Source organism: Arvicola amphibius, chromosome 1 (assembly GCF_903992535.2).
Source record: "Arvicola amphibius chromosome 1, mArvAmp1.2, whole genome shotgun sequence".
NCBI classification, from domain to species: domain Eukaryota; kingdom Metazoa; phylum Chordata; class Mammalia; order Rodentia; family Cricetidae; genus Arvicola; species Arvicola amphibius.
The window spans coordinates 79,726,336-79,743,576 of record NC_052047.1 but is presented as its reverse complement, the minus strand read 5'-3'; positions in this window follow the sequence as shown (position 1 = coordinate 79,743,576).

Below are 17,241 nucleotides of genomic sequence, written 5' to 3'. Positions count from 1 at the left end.
CAAGCAGTGCATACTTCATCAGGCCTCAAACAAAGCATCAAGTACTGGCTTTCATTGAAATACTATTTCGGCAGAGGGAACTCTGTAGCCGGAAGACTGTTTTTGGGTACGTTTTCTCTCACCCATGTCTGGTTTTCTCTTTGTTAGTTGCAGCATATTTTTCTTCAACCCCTATTTTATTGACTTCTCAGAAACCAAGTATATCTTGCTGTTTCTTCTTAATTGCTTTTGAGCCCTAAGAAGATGCAATATATACACAGATCACCAGTCTGGGAACAATGGTTTGTGTTTGACGGAGTGCTGAAAACGTCTGCCAGGCAGCTGCAGCAATAGCTGGAGGATGGCAATGGGTAAAACAGAGTTTAAAGGTGGGGTGGGGTGAGGTGGGGCAGAGAGGGGGAGTGCAGGTTGAAGAGAAACTGTCCAAAGTCTGCCTCCACCCTTAGGGGCTTTCAATAGTGGGGTCTTAAAATAATAATATTTTTATTAATTCTTTGAGCCCTTCTCTCTTCAACTCTTCCTACATTCACCCCTAGCTCCCTACCCATCCAACTTTGTGTATTTTAATTTTTTTTATAATAAACTTATTATTAAAAAACCTTGCACATAAAGCCATCAACACCAAAAGTAAATGAACCCAAAGCCTATACAATTTCATGAACTTACATACAGATAGACCAACACCATTCGTTGAAGATGCTATCTTTTCTTTATTGTGTCTTTTGGGTCCCTTTGTCAATAAGCAGGTGTCCATAAGAGCATAGGGCCCTTAAATCAACGTCAATGGCCCTTATATGGGCCCTTAAATCAACGTCAATGACCTTTGTGAGTTTACGCTAGTACCATGCTGTTTATGCTGCTATGGCTCTGTAGTATAACTTGAAATCAGGGATGGTAATCACTCCCATGGTGTTTTTACTGTTGCGATTTACTTCGTCTATCCTGGGTCATTTGTGTTTTCTTATGAATTTTAATATTTTTTCTGCTGATGCTGCTACAGGATGTGGAACAACCCAAGCACCAGTAGGACTTATGGTATGTCAGAGCTAAACCATACATACCCAGGGTCCACAGCTTCCTCTGAGGTCACTGGGAGAGACAGTTGTCACAGAGCCAGTGGGTCCAATACAGAGCCAAATCAAGCCTACACCCTGGATCTTCAGCTTCCACTGAAGCCCTTGCAATGTATGGAACTTCCCTGGGAGTTATCGATATTCTAATTATTTTTATCATATCCTTTTACTATAAATAGAGTTCCTCAAATTCTTACTAATTTGCAAATTATAAATTGCGTCATAGTTAGATGTTTTTGAATCGCAATGACAGCAGGTTGGTCACTTATGACCTTATCTTTATTGCTTAGAACTTCTGGTAAAAGCAACTGATAGTTAATAAATGTTCTGCCTTCAAGGAAATGTAAAGCTAAGTTGTCTTTGTTTAGGCTTCCCCCACCTTTTAAACACACATAAGTGAAGTACAAGCTCATTAAGCATAAAGCCAGCCAAAGTCCCAAACAATTTGTTTTTCTCTGAAAAGGGAAACACTTTCTGTGAATCATGTGTGCGAGAAGTCACTAGAGGGAAAACAGAGTGCTAACAAATTAATGAACCAAATGGCAAGGAAGCAAAATAACCTCAAAGCAAGCAAGCAACCAAACAAAAGGCTACCTTAAATCAAACACTTGAAAGTGAACCAAATAGAGGTGCCCAACAAATAGAATCTTGAAATATATATTTGCCTGCCTATATATCTATGTCCCACATAACACAGTGTCCACAGAAGCCAGATGAGAGTGCTTGATCCTTGGAACTGGAATTAGAGGTGTTTGGCATTGCCATGTGGGTGCTGGGCTCTCTGAAAGAGCAGGAAGTACTCCAAACCACTGAGCAGTCTCGCCAGCCCCACAACAAATAGGATCTTAATCAATCAGCTGAGAATAAACAAATGCACCATCAATTAAACCAAGGGAGGGCTAGCATTAAGCAAGAACGCACAAACATCTACGTGAGTAGATAAATGTTTTGGACATGATGGGATAGGTCTCCATCCCAGGTAATAAGTGAATTAATTACTTTCCTCCTCCTCCTCCTCCTTCTCCTGTTCTTCTTTTTGGTTTTTTGAGACAGTGTTTCTCAGTAGCTTTGGAGCCTGTTCTGGAACTCACTCTTGTAGACCAAGCTGGCCTCAAACTCACAGAGATCCGCCTGCCTCTGCCTCCCAAGTGCCACCACCTGGCTTAAATGAATCATTCTTGAGCTTCCAGTTTGGGGCACCATAGCTGATGATGCAAGAAACATGTCTCAAATCCAAGGGTCAAGACATAGTTTATTCTGGAGACAAGTATGAGTGATCATTCCCCAGGAACAGTTTCAGGCTGCCCCAGTTCCATGTTCTAACATGCTAGCAGTTTCATGGCATTTTATAGTCAATGAACAAAGAAAATCAAAACTTATGATGTCTTTCAAATATATTGGTGCAAACAGCAGATTGGCACATTATACAAAGGCAGGGCAACCTTTGTTGTAAGCCTTGATGCTCTCCTGGGACATCTTTAGCTTTTGGGTTGGTGCTAGACAGTCAATTAATGTATCCCAAACAGTTTTATGTGATAGTCGTGAGGACATCAAGAAGTCACACACAGCTCGGCAGTGGTGGCACACGCCTGTAATCCCAGCACTCAGAAGGCAGAAGCAGATGAATCTCTGTAAATTCTGAGGCCAGCCTGGTCTACAGGGTGAACTCCAGGAAGGACAGCCAAAGTTACACAGAGAAACCCTGTCTCGAAAAACAAAGAAAACAAAACAAAACAGTCACACACAAAGGAGAACAATGAATATTCACGGGGCCAAGATAGCCCCAAAGTAATTTGCATGTAAGCCCTTAACTTAGAACATTCAAATCTCTCCTCAGTTACCAGACTTCTCATCAGTCTGTTGTAAGGTAGGTGTGTCTCCTCTTGGGGAATTTTCAACTATAAACACTTGAAGCACGTTGTATCATTATTGATTTTCTGTTGTTTATCATTACATTCCAAAGGCCATTTTTTTAACCTCAGAATACCAGCACATTTTACATTTGCTGCTTGAATGAATGAATGAATGAATGAATGCACATATGAATGGACTGTAGCGAATAACCCCAGGGTAATGCTTCCTAAGCTATAATGTGGTAAGAATCACCTAATGTGCTTATTAAAGGGCAGGTGCTTCAACCTTACTCTCTGAAAGTCAACAAAGTGAAGCCCATGGATCTACATTTTAAGAAGCATTCCAGATAATTCTGATGCCTTGGGGGAAAGCTCACTTCAGAATACAAAGTAAGTAATTTGGGAAAAACATAAAAAAGCAAAGAACATTTGTTCCTGAGTGGCGCACATTGAAGAAAGTGCTTGTTCCCTCAAGGGATCCCTGGAAGTGGCTGTTCTCTGCAGTCTGGAGAATAAATAGATACTAGCCTCATTGGAGGGAACCCCAGTGAAATGAAGCTTCGTGCTCTCGTTCAAGGCCTTCACCGTTTCTTCTTCAGGTCAATTGCATCATTGTTTTGCCAAAACAGTCACTGTTTGGCCAAGCCGGTTACTCCTGCCTCCATTAAAATGATGCATTTGTCAAATTTCTCTTTGGATGTTCTACAAGTATTTTTAGCAGATTTAAGCCTGTCTTCCCTTGTTCCCTGAAGGAGGAACAAGTACAAGTTCCCGCCAACTCATTGGAGAGGCATTGCTCAAGAGCAGCTCCTGGGGAACCAGATACAAGGAGTGAGAACGTGGGCTAATTTCCAGCCCCTCCCCTTCCCTCCCCTCTGCTCTGTCTCATTTTCACCACCCACCTTGCCAAATGCTCGTGTTATCTTTAGCAGGTGCTTTCCAGGCTGTTTAGATAATTTCCCTTACAAGAGCCATAAATCCCAAAGAATTCCTGGCTTCTACTCAGAGCAAAGGAACCACACTGGACAAGGAAGAGCTTCAGACAGTTATAGTCTAAAAAGGTTTTCAGAAAGCAGTAAACAGAGATGATGCTGTGGTTCTGAAGGTGGAAACTTCAGGAAGCACGTTTGTCTTAGTTAGGGTTTCTATTGCTGTGAACAGACACCGCGACCACAGCAATTCCTAATGAGGAAATCATTTAACTGGGGCTGGCTTACAGTTTCAGACATTTAGTTCATTGTCATCATGGCAGGAAGCATGGCACATAAGCAGACACGGTGCTGGAGAAGGAGCCAAGAGTTCTTTATCTGAAATGGCACGCAACAGGAAGAGAGAATGACACTGGGCCTGGCTTGAGTTTCTGAAACCTCAAAGTCCCCTATTCCAACAAACCCACGCCTCCTAATAATGCCTCTCTCTATGGGCCTATTGGGACCGTTTTCATTCAAACTACCATGACATCTCTACCAGGGGCAGAGACCCAATCCCTGCCATCCCCCACCCTAGAGACCCAGGGACCCCAACTGTAGCTACTCGGATATGCTTGGACTTATCTTGGGTCCTCATTCCTGTGATTTAACGTTTCCCCCACCTCACTCAATTCTGAATGTTGCATTTTCCTGACTCCTCTCTTGGTCCTAAAAAAAACTTTCTAAGCATTTCATACAGGGTAGTTTGATCATCTCCACCTTCTACTCCTCTTTCAATCCCACCTGGATCCACCCCCACTTTCTTACCCACAACTTTATGTCCTTCATTTTGTGTGTGTGTGTGTTCATGTAACCCATATAAGTCTAATTTGTGCTGTCGGGTGTGAGGTTATGGACTGGAATATGGTCAACTTCCCAGGGGCCACATTCTTAAAGAAAATTAACTCTTCCTCCCCCGGAAGTCATATACAGTCCAGTGCACCTCAGTTAGGGATGAGGCTTCATGAGTCCCCTTCCCCACCTCCTTGCTAGAATGGGGACTGCCTTGATTTTGTGCAGGCAACCACAGTTGCTACAAATCTATGAGTGCAGTGGTCCTGTCAGGTTGAGGACACTGCTCCACTCTTGTCCTTGACCTCTGGACCTCAGAGTCTTCCTACCTGCTGGAGGAAGACTCCCCCACCCCTGAGGGAGGGGTGGTCAACTGTGGCTGAGCTCTCTCTTTGCCTTTTTCTCTTCGCTCTTTGACCAACTGTGAATTTCTACCACTGCCTAGTGTATCACAAACATATTTGTCCTCGGCTCCAATGAGGTTAGCCCAGTTGGGTTAACCTCGTTTTGGGTTAGTGTTTCTCCGATACCAAATGCTCTGTTTTCCCACTTAGCTGTGATCTCCTCATTCTTCACTTTCTTAAGTCTAGAGTGAAGAGGACAGAAAACCAGGGCAATCCTCATGTTCTCACTGCGTTCCCTTTGATTCAGAATCTACTGGATGATGAAGAAGGGAGAGGCAAAGTCATGGGAGGATAGATGAGAATTGGGGAAGGTGAGAACTGTTAGATTCTCAGACTTTTTCTTCGGGTTTTATATAAACCCTAAACTTCTATTTTCTTCTTTATTTTTGACATGTCCTTTTTAACTTACATGTAGTGAGCTCAGCTAGAATCTGTCTTTAATGGCTTATTATTTAAGCTTCTGCTTTAATGTAGGAGGTGTGTGTGTGTGTGTGTGTGTGTGAGAGAGAGAGAGAGAGAGAGAGACAGACAGACAGACAGAGACAGAGAGAGAGAATATCCACACATGTGTAAAGAGTAATCAGTTCTTAAAATTTAATTACTATGACTACACATGAGTGCTGACTTTCAGAAATATCTTGATTTATGATGTTTATATTTCCATATTAAATACATCTATGAACTAAAGATCCTGGGAAGAAGCTGCCCCTGCATTGAACATTCATTGGCTGATTATAACTTCAGGTATTGAAGAGAGGATGGAATGGGGCAGCTCCAGAGTCAGGAGTTTTTGTTTGTTTGTTTTATGGTTTTGGGGTCCCTTAACGGTCAGTCATTACTCATGTCTGTGTTGGACCTAACATCTTTGTGACTACTGAGAGAAACCTTTTGGAACATATTAACAGATCCTTAATTATTGGCTTCTACTAACCCAAAAGCTAAAAATGTCATCAGATAGCATGAAATTTGGTATAACCCAATTCCGTGTTCCCAGCCCTAATCACTTATTCTTGGTTCCAAAGTTAACTAACTATATCAGGTCCCCTTTGGGGTGGGAGTTTCATTTTTCACATGGTCAGGTGTGCACTTTTAATGTGATGTCTTGGAGACAAACTACTTTATATTGGAGGAGTCAGCAGGATCAGAAGCAGATAGCAGCTTGTGCCCAGCCACCTGGCATTGACTCCTGGAGTAGATGTTGGCCTGGGACCTCCTTCTGTGGATAGTTAGTTAGTTTATTGGTTTATTTTTGAGCTGGTTGCTGGTTCTTTATGATCCTGTTTATGTGCTTTCTTTTTTAAATTTCCTTTCAGAGAATTTGGCTTACTTATTTGGTTTGAAAGTATTTTGGTCCCTAGAAATTCATGGCTTTTTTGTTTTGTTTACCCCCCAAGAGCCGACAGCATTTTGGTTTCTGACCATTCAGCTTGTTGATTTGCTACCATTTCGTCTCTTTCTCTGGCCACTTCTACACTATCTAGTTCCAAAAGCGAGGAAACAAATGTTTGTTACTCCAGTGGGTTTTATATTTGATAAATCTCTTAATTTGTCTTCCAAGTATTTGAAAAAAAATGGGGGTAAAAATTCAATTGAAAATAACTTGGCTTTACCATTTCCTCATTGGGGGGATATTTACTATCTCTAGATTGTTAGTTTTATTTTCTTGATGGTTAATTAGAAATCCTAGGCAATAGAATTAAATATTTATATGTGGAATCTTTCCATTAAATTTAAAACATCTAAAAGTGCAAATGGTTTAATTAGTACTTTAAATCAGATTTAATTAGTACTTTAAGCCAGATTTACTGTAGCTCTTGGAAGTGGAATCAGAAGGATTGTAGATTTGAGGTCAGCCTAGGCTACGTGGTGAGTTTCAAGCCAGCATGGGCCATGTAGGGATATTTTGTCTCAATGGAAACATTGGATGCTGGTAGAAGGGCCTGCTGGTAGACTAGCCACACAGCCCTGAGGACTGGAGCTTGATCCCTAACACATGCACATGAAAAAGCCAGGTGTAGCAGTGTGCACAGGAAAGGCAGAGAAAGGTCCATCCTTGGAGCTTGGTAACTGCAAGGTTCAATGGGAGACCTTGTCTCAAAAATAAAAAGGTGGAGCTTTGGGAATGGAGATGCATGCCATTCATATCTGCACTTAGGAGTGGGAGGCAGGAGGATCAAAGTGAGTCTGAGGCCAACATGGACTACATAGTGCATTCCAAGACAATCAGGACTGACTACGTAGTTTGACCCTGTCTCAAAACAACAGCAACAGGGTTGAGAGTGACAGAGAAGGACACCAGATCATAGCCTCTGGCCTCCACACATGTCCATGCTCATATAGACATGAGCACATATGCACCCATGAGTCAGTATTTTAAAACGTATGCTTCTGTTGAGAGATAGTGACCATGATAAAGGCTTTGGAGAATGCACATGCTTCTATATTTAGTCCGCTGTGGCACTTTCTCGAGCAGACAGAAAATCTTCTTTTTCGGTAATTTTGACATTTTAAATTTGGCTTCAAGCAGGAGAGAGGTTGCTTCTAAGACCACTGGTCGCTCTCAGGCTGTGACTTCATGGCCATCTTAAGGTAAAGAATCATCAGCTGCTAGGTTTCCCAGAGACCCGGGGGTTAACGAGTTCTAGAGAAAGAAGGGCGAGTGTCTTGGCCTCACACGGATTTGAGTCCTCCCTCTGCATCCTCCATTCACATCAGTGTTGTGGGCAGGCACCTTCACCACGCTAAGCTTAATGGCTCCCTTGTTCCAGAGATTTGTTCCTATTAGTTTTACTTATGGGTATGTGTCTGTGTCTGCGGATGTGCCCAATGAGTACAGACACCCACAGAGGCTGGAGGCATCAGATGCCCTGGAGCTGGAGTTACAGACAGTTCTGAGTCACCCGAAGAGGGTGCTGGGAAATTAACTGGGGTCCTTTGGGAGAGCAATAGGAGCTCCTAACCATTGAGTCATCTCTCCAGCCCAATATCTCAAGCTTTGGAATGCAAATCATGTACACATTGTACATAGAGCAGTTTACAGGTTCTAAAGAGACTGACTGTACAAAATTTTAGCCACCCAATCCATGTTAATTTTCCCTTTTCTTCCGCAGTTTAATCCTTCCTCCTAACACCAAATAGAACATCACCCAAACTAGTTAGAGTTTATTTTATTCTATAAAACTGTGAAAGGGAAAAATGAGTAATCAGTCTCTTAACCCACGATAGGACTTGTTTTCGGAGACAGGGTTTCGCTATACAGTTTAGGCGGCCCTCTACACTGAGATTCTCCTGCCTCTGGTTCCCAAGGGTCAGGATTGGAGCCACAGTCACTATATCCAGTTTATCCCCTGACTTAACTTTTTTGGAAGAAAATGATTTAGAACTGACTTAAAAATTATTTTCCCCCATTCATCTTTTTTTCTTCTTTTCTTGAGTTATTCCACTTTTTTGCAGAAAAGTAGAGCAGCCACACTGAATTTATCCAATTCAGATATTCTATGTGAGAAAAGCAAAGCTATCCCGTGGTAATGATATAAAATGACATAAAGATATAAATTATGGAGAAAGAAAGAATGAAGGACAGAGAAAAAATAAAGAAGGTTACCTATAATTATTCAGGGCTTATGTTGAGTGACCCTATGTGATTGGGGAAGTTGGGTTTCCCTCTTTTAATTATTAATCTTTTTTTTTCGAGAGAGGTTTTTTTTCCATGTAGCTCTGGCTCTCCTGGACCTCACTCTGTAGACCAGGCTGGCCTTGAACTCGGAGATCCACCTGCCTCTGCCTTCCAAGTGCTGGGATTAAAGGCGTGTACCACCTTGGCCAAACAAATTCTCAGTGTTGTTAATAAAACATTTAAAAATGGAGTCATCACTTCCTAAATATAACCCCAGTAGCACAGACACTGAAAGAAACAGTTAATAAATGGGACCTCCTGAAGCTAAGAAGCTTCTGTAAAGCAAAGGACACAGGCAACAAAACAAAATGACAGCCTACAGAATGGGAAAAGATCTTCACCAACCCTACATGGGACAGAGTTCTGACCTCCAAAATATACAAAGAACTCAAGAAACTGATCTTCAGAAGAACAAATAATCCAATAAAAAATGGGGTACGGACCTAAACAGAGAACTCTCAACAGAGCAATCTAAAATGCCTGAAAGACACTTAAGGAAATGCTCTCCTTAGTCATCAGAGAAATGCAAATCAAAATAACTCTGAGATTTCATCTTACACCTGTCAAAATGGCCAAGATCAAAAACACTGATGACAACTTATGTTGGAAAGGATGTGGGGTGAGGGTACTCACATTGCTGGTAGGAGTACAAGCTGGTCCAGAGCCTTTGGATATCAGTATGGCGATTTCTCAGAAAATTAGGAAACAACCTTCCTCAAGACCCAGCAATACCGCTTTTGGGTATCTACCCAAAGGATGCTCAATAATACCATAAGGACATGTGCTCAGTTATGTTCGCAGCAGCATTGTTTGTCATAGCCAGAACTTGGAAATGACCTAAATGCCCCTCAACTGAAGAATGGATAAGGAAAATGTGGTATATTTACACAATGGAGCATTACACAGCAGAAAAAAATGACATCTTAAAATTTGCAGACAAATGTATGAATCTAGAAACATCATATTGAGTGAGGTAACCCAGACCCAGAAAGACAAATATATGTACTCACTTATGAATGGCTTTTAGACATAAAGCAAAGAAAACCAACCTACAGTTCACAATCCCAAGAACCTAGACAACAATGATGATCCTAAGAGAGACATACATGGACCTAATCTACATAAGAAATAGAAAAGGACAAGATCTCCTGACTAAATTGGGAGCATGGGGACCACGGGAGAGGGTAGAAGGGGAGAGGGAAGGAAGGGAGAGGAGCGGAGAAAAATGGATAGCTCAATAAAAACAATTAAAAAAAATGAAGTCAGTAGGACAGTTTTATTAGAATTGATGAGAAAACACAGGGCGAGCATGCTGTAAATCTCAGCCAGCAGGAGGTGGGATATGGAGAAAAGGAAGGGAGAAAGCAGCGTCTCTGGAGTTAGGCAGGAACAGTCAATGGAAGTGTGCCAGCAGCAAGCAGCTGTAGGCTGCACGGTAGAAGTGGGGCTGCTCCAGAGGAAGAGAAGGCCCAAGGTGACAGAGAAAACATGCTTAGGCTGCAGCTGAGAGATAGAAAAGATTAGAATAAATAGAAAAAGAGGAAAAGGAGAGGTCACACTTTCTAGGTCAGGACTCAGACTTGCCAGACGTACATGGCTACAACTCCTCAAGCAACTGGACTGTGGGTCTGGGAAGCAAAGGTTCGATATCTCATTAAGAGGATAACTACTCCTTTAGCCTCTTGCATGGCTTCAGGTGAGCCAGCTTTCCTAAGGGGTGGTCTCTTAGCTAGGCCCGGTGGGTTAATTATTTTTTGCTTATTAGTTTTAAAGATCTTTTATTTTAATATACTTTTAAAAATTCATTCTTCACATCACGCACCCCAGTCCCACTCATTTTCTAGTCCTTCTAACATTCACCCTTGTAACATTCCCCCTCAAAGAAAAGAAGTAAGTAAGTAAATAAATAAATAAATGAAAATTGTGCCAGGCAGTGGTCCCAGTACTGGGGAGGCAGAGACAGGCGGATCTCTGTGAGTTCGAAGCCAGCCTGGTCTACAGAGTGAATTCCAGGACCAGCTCCAAAGTTATAGACAAACCCTGTCTCAAAAACACAAAACAAAACAAAAACAAAATTAAAACAGAAACAAAAACTTCACATCTCGCGACCCCCCCCTCCCCCCCTCACCCCCGGGGCGACGACCTGCGCCTCTATCGACCGCAGTCTTCTCTCCAACCGGTCACAGCTCTCACTCTCCTTGTACCATGCTGCCTCTCCGTCTTTCCTGCCTCTCCATCACACACTCGTTTGTTGCAGTGGCACTGGGTACTGTGGTGTGTCACACAACGTACGCTTGGTCTGGTTCAGGGCCCCTGACTCATGCTCCGCTATTAATACTGGATCCTCATTGAGAATTCTCTTGGATATTCTGTTGTTGCCCAGAGTTATGGAGATTCTTTGGCTATTATTCCATTCTACCAACTTCTTTATGTGTGCCAGCAGCTCATACATGAAGTAGATGTTGGGGAGGACCAAGTCAGGGCCTGAATGATAGTTGAGTTTGTAAGCCTGGGTCTCTGCCAAGCCTCCCCTTTTCCTGTGCTGCGGCTATTGACACCAACATGGCTTCAGGCGGCAGTCCAGACCATGGATATCCACATAGCTTTTGGTGGAAACACGGGCCTTGGACATCAACACAGACCCCAGCTGTGATAGGACTGATGGAGGATTCTTATTGGCTAATAAACAAACTGCCTTGGCCAGCCCTTAGGTGGGTGGAGTAGACAGAACAGGAAGAAGGAAGTGAGGTAGATGGCTCAGTCAGATGCCATGCCTCTCCTAAGTTAGTCAGAGACATGCTGAATCTTTCCCGGTAAGACACCGCTCGTGGTGCTACATAGATTATTAGATATGGGTTAGTCAAGGTGTGAGTAAGAGGCTGAAAATAATGGGTCAAGCAGTGTTTAAAAGAATACAATTTGTGTGTTGTTATTTCGAGGCATAAGCTAGCCAGCCAGTGGCTGGGAGCTGGGCGGCGGGAAGCCGGCCCGCAGCTCACCACTACATAGGACCGGACCCAGACATGGCCCTTGACAGCAGCCCAGCCATGACATCACCATGGACTCAGGCACCTGTCATATGATCCCCTCCCCCATGGCAGCAGGACCTTCAGACATCCATCCACATGGTCTCAAGTGGCAGTTCAGACCATGGACATTCTCATGGCCTTTGGTGTTAACTCGGGCTGTTGACATCAGCTCAGACTCTGGCTGCAGCAGGACCCTGGACCCAGACATGGCCCTGGGCAGCATTGCCTGGGATATCTCCACGACCTCAGATGGCTAAGCAGGCTCCTCATACATGCCTGTTCGGGGTTCTACCTCTCTCCATACTGCAGGAGCTACTCTATTCCGCTTTTTTTTCCATCTCTGCACTGAGTATGCCTGTCTCTCCATTACATAGTCTCTCATCAAGGCTGGCACTTGGGTGTATTCCAGCTGCATCTCTGGGCTGCTGGGCCCTTTAAGTGAGAAGAAAATGGTATATAATGTTCGAATCTTTGCAGCAGATCAGAAGGTCACATCTCCACCCAGGAGCAGAGTTATTCCTTAGAGATGTGGGGTAAATCCACTCAAAGACCTCTAAAACTCCTATAACAGAAGGGAAGAAAAACTTCACAGAGGAGCAGGCATGGGATAAAGTCAAGATGGCAACGTGTCACTTGAGAAATCCATGGGATGTTTGTGCAAGTCTTTCAGTTTTTCTGCACAGTTTAACATTTATTACATTAAATATGTTGAGTGAGAAGTTTTTTTTTAATAAGCTTCCATTTTTATTTTTTTAATTTAATGCAATTTAATTTTTTTATAACATAATTCTTTATAGATTGTTTTGGAATTTCACGTCGTTCATTTCACCCGAATCCTGTGCACCTCTCTGTTCCTCCATATCTACCCCTCACCCTGCAGCATCCCCCGCCCCAGAAGAACCTGTTGTAATTATAATTCTGCAGGCCTGTCCTGTCACCTGGGTACCCTGTCCCTTTAAGAGACAAGCCCCGCCCACTCCCCCTACTTCCTGCCTAGGCAAGCTGATCTTTCTCCTCCTCTCTTCCTCTTACTCTCTCTGTCTGTCCTTCTTTTGAATATTTTGAACAGGTAGCTTCTACCTCTCCCCTCCACTTTCTCTTTCCTCTCTTTCTCTGACCCTCTTCCCTCCCCGCCTCTCTCTCCCACTCCATAACCCCTTACCCTTATGCCTTTCCCAGTACCCACTAAATAAACTCTATACCCAAGTTCTTTCTCTGCATGGCCTATCTCTCTGTCTGTCTCCCACCCACTGCGGCCTTGGGTCACCACTGTGGCCCCCTCGTGGGACCGGCCTTAGGTCACCTGTGTCATAAATCATAACAGAATCCCCCTCCCCAAATTAATTAAGAACAAAAACAAAAAAAAATCATATCACTTTGTCCATTCAGCTCCATCCACAAATGCCACAAATGTTCATTGCAATGAGTCATTGGTTGGCTCACGGCCTCTGGCATGCCGTCGTCAATGGCCCCGCACGGAAACTCCTCTCGGATCCAAGGCCTAGGATGTGGGTCTGGTGGAGCTGATCAGTCCGTGGGATCCACCCCCTCAGCCTCTCCTAGGCTGGTGCCATCCTGGCCAGCTTGCCCACACTCCATAGTAAGAGAAGTTCATTCTTCATTTATGCTATAGGTCCAAGAAAGTTTGGCTGGGGAGCCACTTCTTCCATTCCAGGATCCAGGATAGGTATTCGTGGTTGTCACGAAGAGGCCATCTGGATCTCCCCTGGGCTCTGGTCCTAACTCACTGGCCTGAAATTCTGGCCCATATTCCATCATAAATCCTGGCTGGTGCTTAGCAGGGGAGAGCTGGAAGCATTTGTTCAGCGATTTTATCCTGACAAGAATAAATACACAAATCTCTTCAAAGAACTAATTATCATAGAAAAGCAGACTCTCCGGAAATGATTTCAGTAAAAGAATTCAGATCCCTCCTCCATCCCCAGCCACTTCCTTTCTTTCAAAAGTCTCTTTGAAATGGACCAGTTCTAGCCGGCTGAGGACGAATCTTTTCCAAACACTGGCGGGTGCTTTAGCCAGTGAAGCCGCCAGCTGGCCAGCCAGCTCTTCCTAGAATCTCAACACCTTTTTATTGAGTCAGCTAGTTTTCAGCGAGTAGGGAAGGAGATGTGGGAGCTGTCTTGAGAACAGGAAAAGCAAAAGTTAGGTGGAGGGAGGCTGACGAAACATTTAAGAAATGAAACGATAAAACCAAACATCTGAATCAACTAAAATTTGAACATTTCTTGACTCGACTGTTTACAATAGTTAGGAAGGACTTCGTAGCAGAAGTGACATTTAAACTGTCAGATAAAGGTATTTGCGAGGTGGGGCATTCCAAGCAGCTGGCAGGCAGTATGGCGACCAGAAAACCGCTGGGCTTACAGTATCTAAAGGAGGTGGGGTACTGTGCCCATCCCAAATACACTGAAATTCTAGCATAGGACCAAAAATCCTAGTGTAGGACCAAACATTTTCATTCATTAGGAGACGGGATAAAGAACCTTATTTGCTAAATAAAATGTTTAATTCATCATAGCCATCACCAATAAAGACTATTGTACAATTTACTGTAGGAAGTGTAATGGTGTTTGTTTATTCTAACTTTTGCTATCCACAGTGTCAGTTGCCCATGGCCAATGGTGGTCCAAAAAGATCAAACAGACGATTCCAGAAATAAACAACTCATGCATTTTAAACTGCATGCAGTTCTGAGCATGATGTGATTGGGACATTTGGTCATGCTTTTACTATTATGCTATTTTATTATTGATGTTGTTAATCTCTTATTGCGCCTAATTAAACTTTGCCATGTGAATAGGTGTAGCAAGGAAATAGAATATATAGGTTTTGCTGATATCCAAGTTTTTTGGGTATCTTAGAAAACATCCCATGTAGATAAGAGGGGACAGTTGTATTATATTAAATGACCTCCCAGGAAACGAATGCTTCTGTTCGGGGAAAAATTTGTCAGGTTATAGGTGTTGTAACACACACACACACACACACACACAAGTTTCTCTGGGAGTGGCAGGTGACCTACTAGGGTATACCAAACTAAAGCAAACCCAAAAATTTTTTCAAAAACAGTGCAGGGGTGTGGGTATAGAAGAACATATTTTAAACAGAATGTCTTTGTCAGAGGGGAGTGACGGGGAGAAGAAAGGCTTTCTCAGAACCAGTTTGAGAGGTAGGTTTTATTTTACTAAGTCAAATAAAGGGGTTTCTTGTAACAAAACAAAATTGAGTCTTATTTTTTGACCTCTGAGACTGTATTTGTGTGAGAAATAGAAACAGAATGTACTCTGCCTCCCTCCCAAGAACAAGATGATTGAAAGAAATAATAGCAAATAGAAATTTTGAATAACTCTTGACCTCTAGCATGATACGCTAATAGAAACAGTGGACCAGGTTCCTTACATGAATCCAAGTCATGATTATGTACATCAGTTTTCATTTGGTATCTGCAACCACACCTTGATTTAGGATAGAGTTATACCTCTGTTGTAGATGGAGGTTACTAGTATACAATTCGACTTATTATGATATTTGCCTTTTTTGCTGTGAAAAGCCATTCTCCATATACCGAAGCTCTATAAATTGTCCTCTTTCCTCTGCTTGTTCTGTTTTTAATTTCCTAAGAGCCAGAGACTGCACACGGTAGAACTGTGTCTAACCTGGGTCCAGAGATTACATCACTGCACACGGCAGAACTGTGTCTAACCTGGGTCCAGAGATTACATCACTGCACATGGCAGAACTGTGTCTAACCTGGGAGTCACAGTCTGTTTCGGAAAATGCAGTCTGCAGTGAACAGATTTTGTGACATCCGTGGCAGGCTCTTTATTTTCGTCATGTTGTATGTTCTCATCTGAGGTCTGTGTACTTCACATGGCTAGAGGGATGGCTTCTCAAGGAATGAAGAGCCGCACAGCACAAACCCAAGGCGTTTCTGCCCTTCTGCTTGCTGCAAAGTATTTTCATCATCGCCCCAATTAAAAGGATGGCCTCATTCCTCAGGCTTCCAGGGAGCCATCTGATGCTGGAAGCAAAGAGAGAGGCTACAACCTGTATAAAAATAGCTCTCCAAGGTGGTTGAGTGACAGAGTTACAACTCAGCGGCTTGATATAGCTGAGCACTCAGATTTTGGGGCAGGAGCAGAACCAGAGAAAAGGAGCCAGAGAGACTGGGCTGGAGTCCACTCCCAAATAGAACTGAAGGTGCCAGGAGCCATCATTTGACAAGCAGATTAGCTGTTAGATTTCCTGCTGCTTCATTCCCACCACCGGTCCACCTCTTTGAGTGTGCCTTGCCTGTGCACCTGCAGGAATCTCTCTCTCTCTCTCTCTCTCTCTCTCTCTCTCTCTCTCTCTCTCTCACACACACACACACACACACACACACTTTTTAAAAAAGTACTGAATAGATGTGCAAGCCAGAGATTTGAAAGGATTTTGGAAAAGCTAGAACAGAATGAGCTGAGGTGACCATGGGCTCAGAAAGAGCCTTAGTGGGACTCACAACCCGGCTCTTCATCCAGGCTTGGCTTTCAACACCTCTGTGCGAGGCTTCTGCAGTTAGACCAGCCACATTTCCTCCACTCTCGTGTTCACTGGATTCCAACTTGCACCGAAGCCTCTTGCTTCAAACACCACAGGTTATTTGCAAACATCATAACCCATTTACAACCTCCAAACAAATGCTGGAGCTCTGAGGTCGCTTACTGATTTGAAACTTGCACTTCACAGACACAAAACTTACGAATCAAGTATTTATAAAGATAGAATTGTGCAGTTGTGTCCGTCCCCCCCCCCCGCCCCTCAACTTTTGTTGCGCTCAAATTGCCCCACATTCTGGAGGAAAACCAAAGCCCCTACAATAAACCCACTTTTAAAATTAGCTCAATGTGTAGCCAATAATTCAAGTTAGACTTTTAAAATATGGTAATTCGAAACAGGCTCGTGCTTTTTCCTTGGCAAATGTAATAGATGCTATTGTTTTTGAGCAAGCTCGCTGAGAAACACATCGAGTTCTTTAAAAATTTATTAGCTGAAAGCCAAGGAATTGCTGTTCCCTGGCGGCGGCAAGGACTCATCGCAGCCCAGCTACTTACTGTTGGAAGAAAGGCTTCCAAACTTAGCTCTATAATAAACCAACTCTTTAAAATGCTTCCGTTAACATGACATGCTACTGATGGATTGAGATGGGTCTGGTTATACAGTACAGGCTTGCATGAACTTACAGTCCTCTTCCCTTATCCTCCTACAGGCAGGTGTGGACCATTACATTCTCATGTGAAAGGTTTATAGGTAGAAAAAAACAAAAACAGAAAACCGGAATCCTCAGCTGACTTCCCCCAGCATGGTAGGAATTTTGCTGGGCAAGTGAGCAATAACATGGAAGGCAGGCTATTGTATTTTAAGAGGAGATCCCTTCCCATGGAAC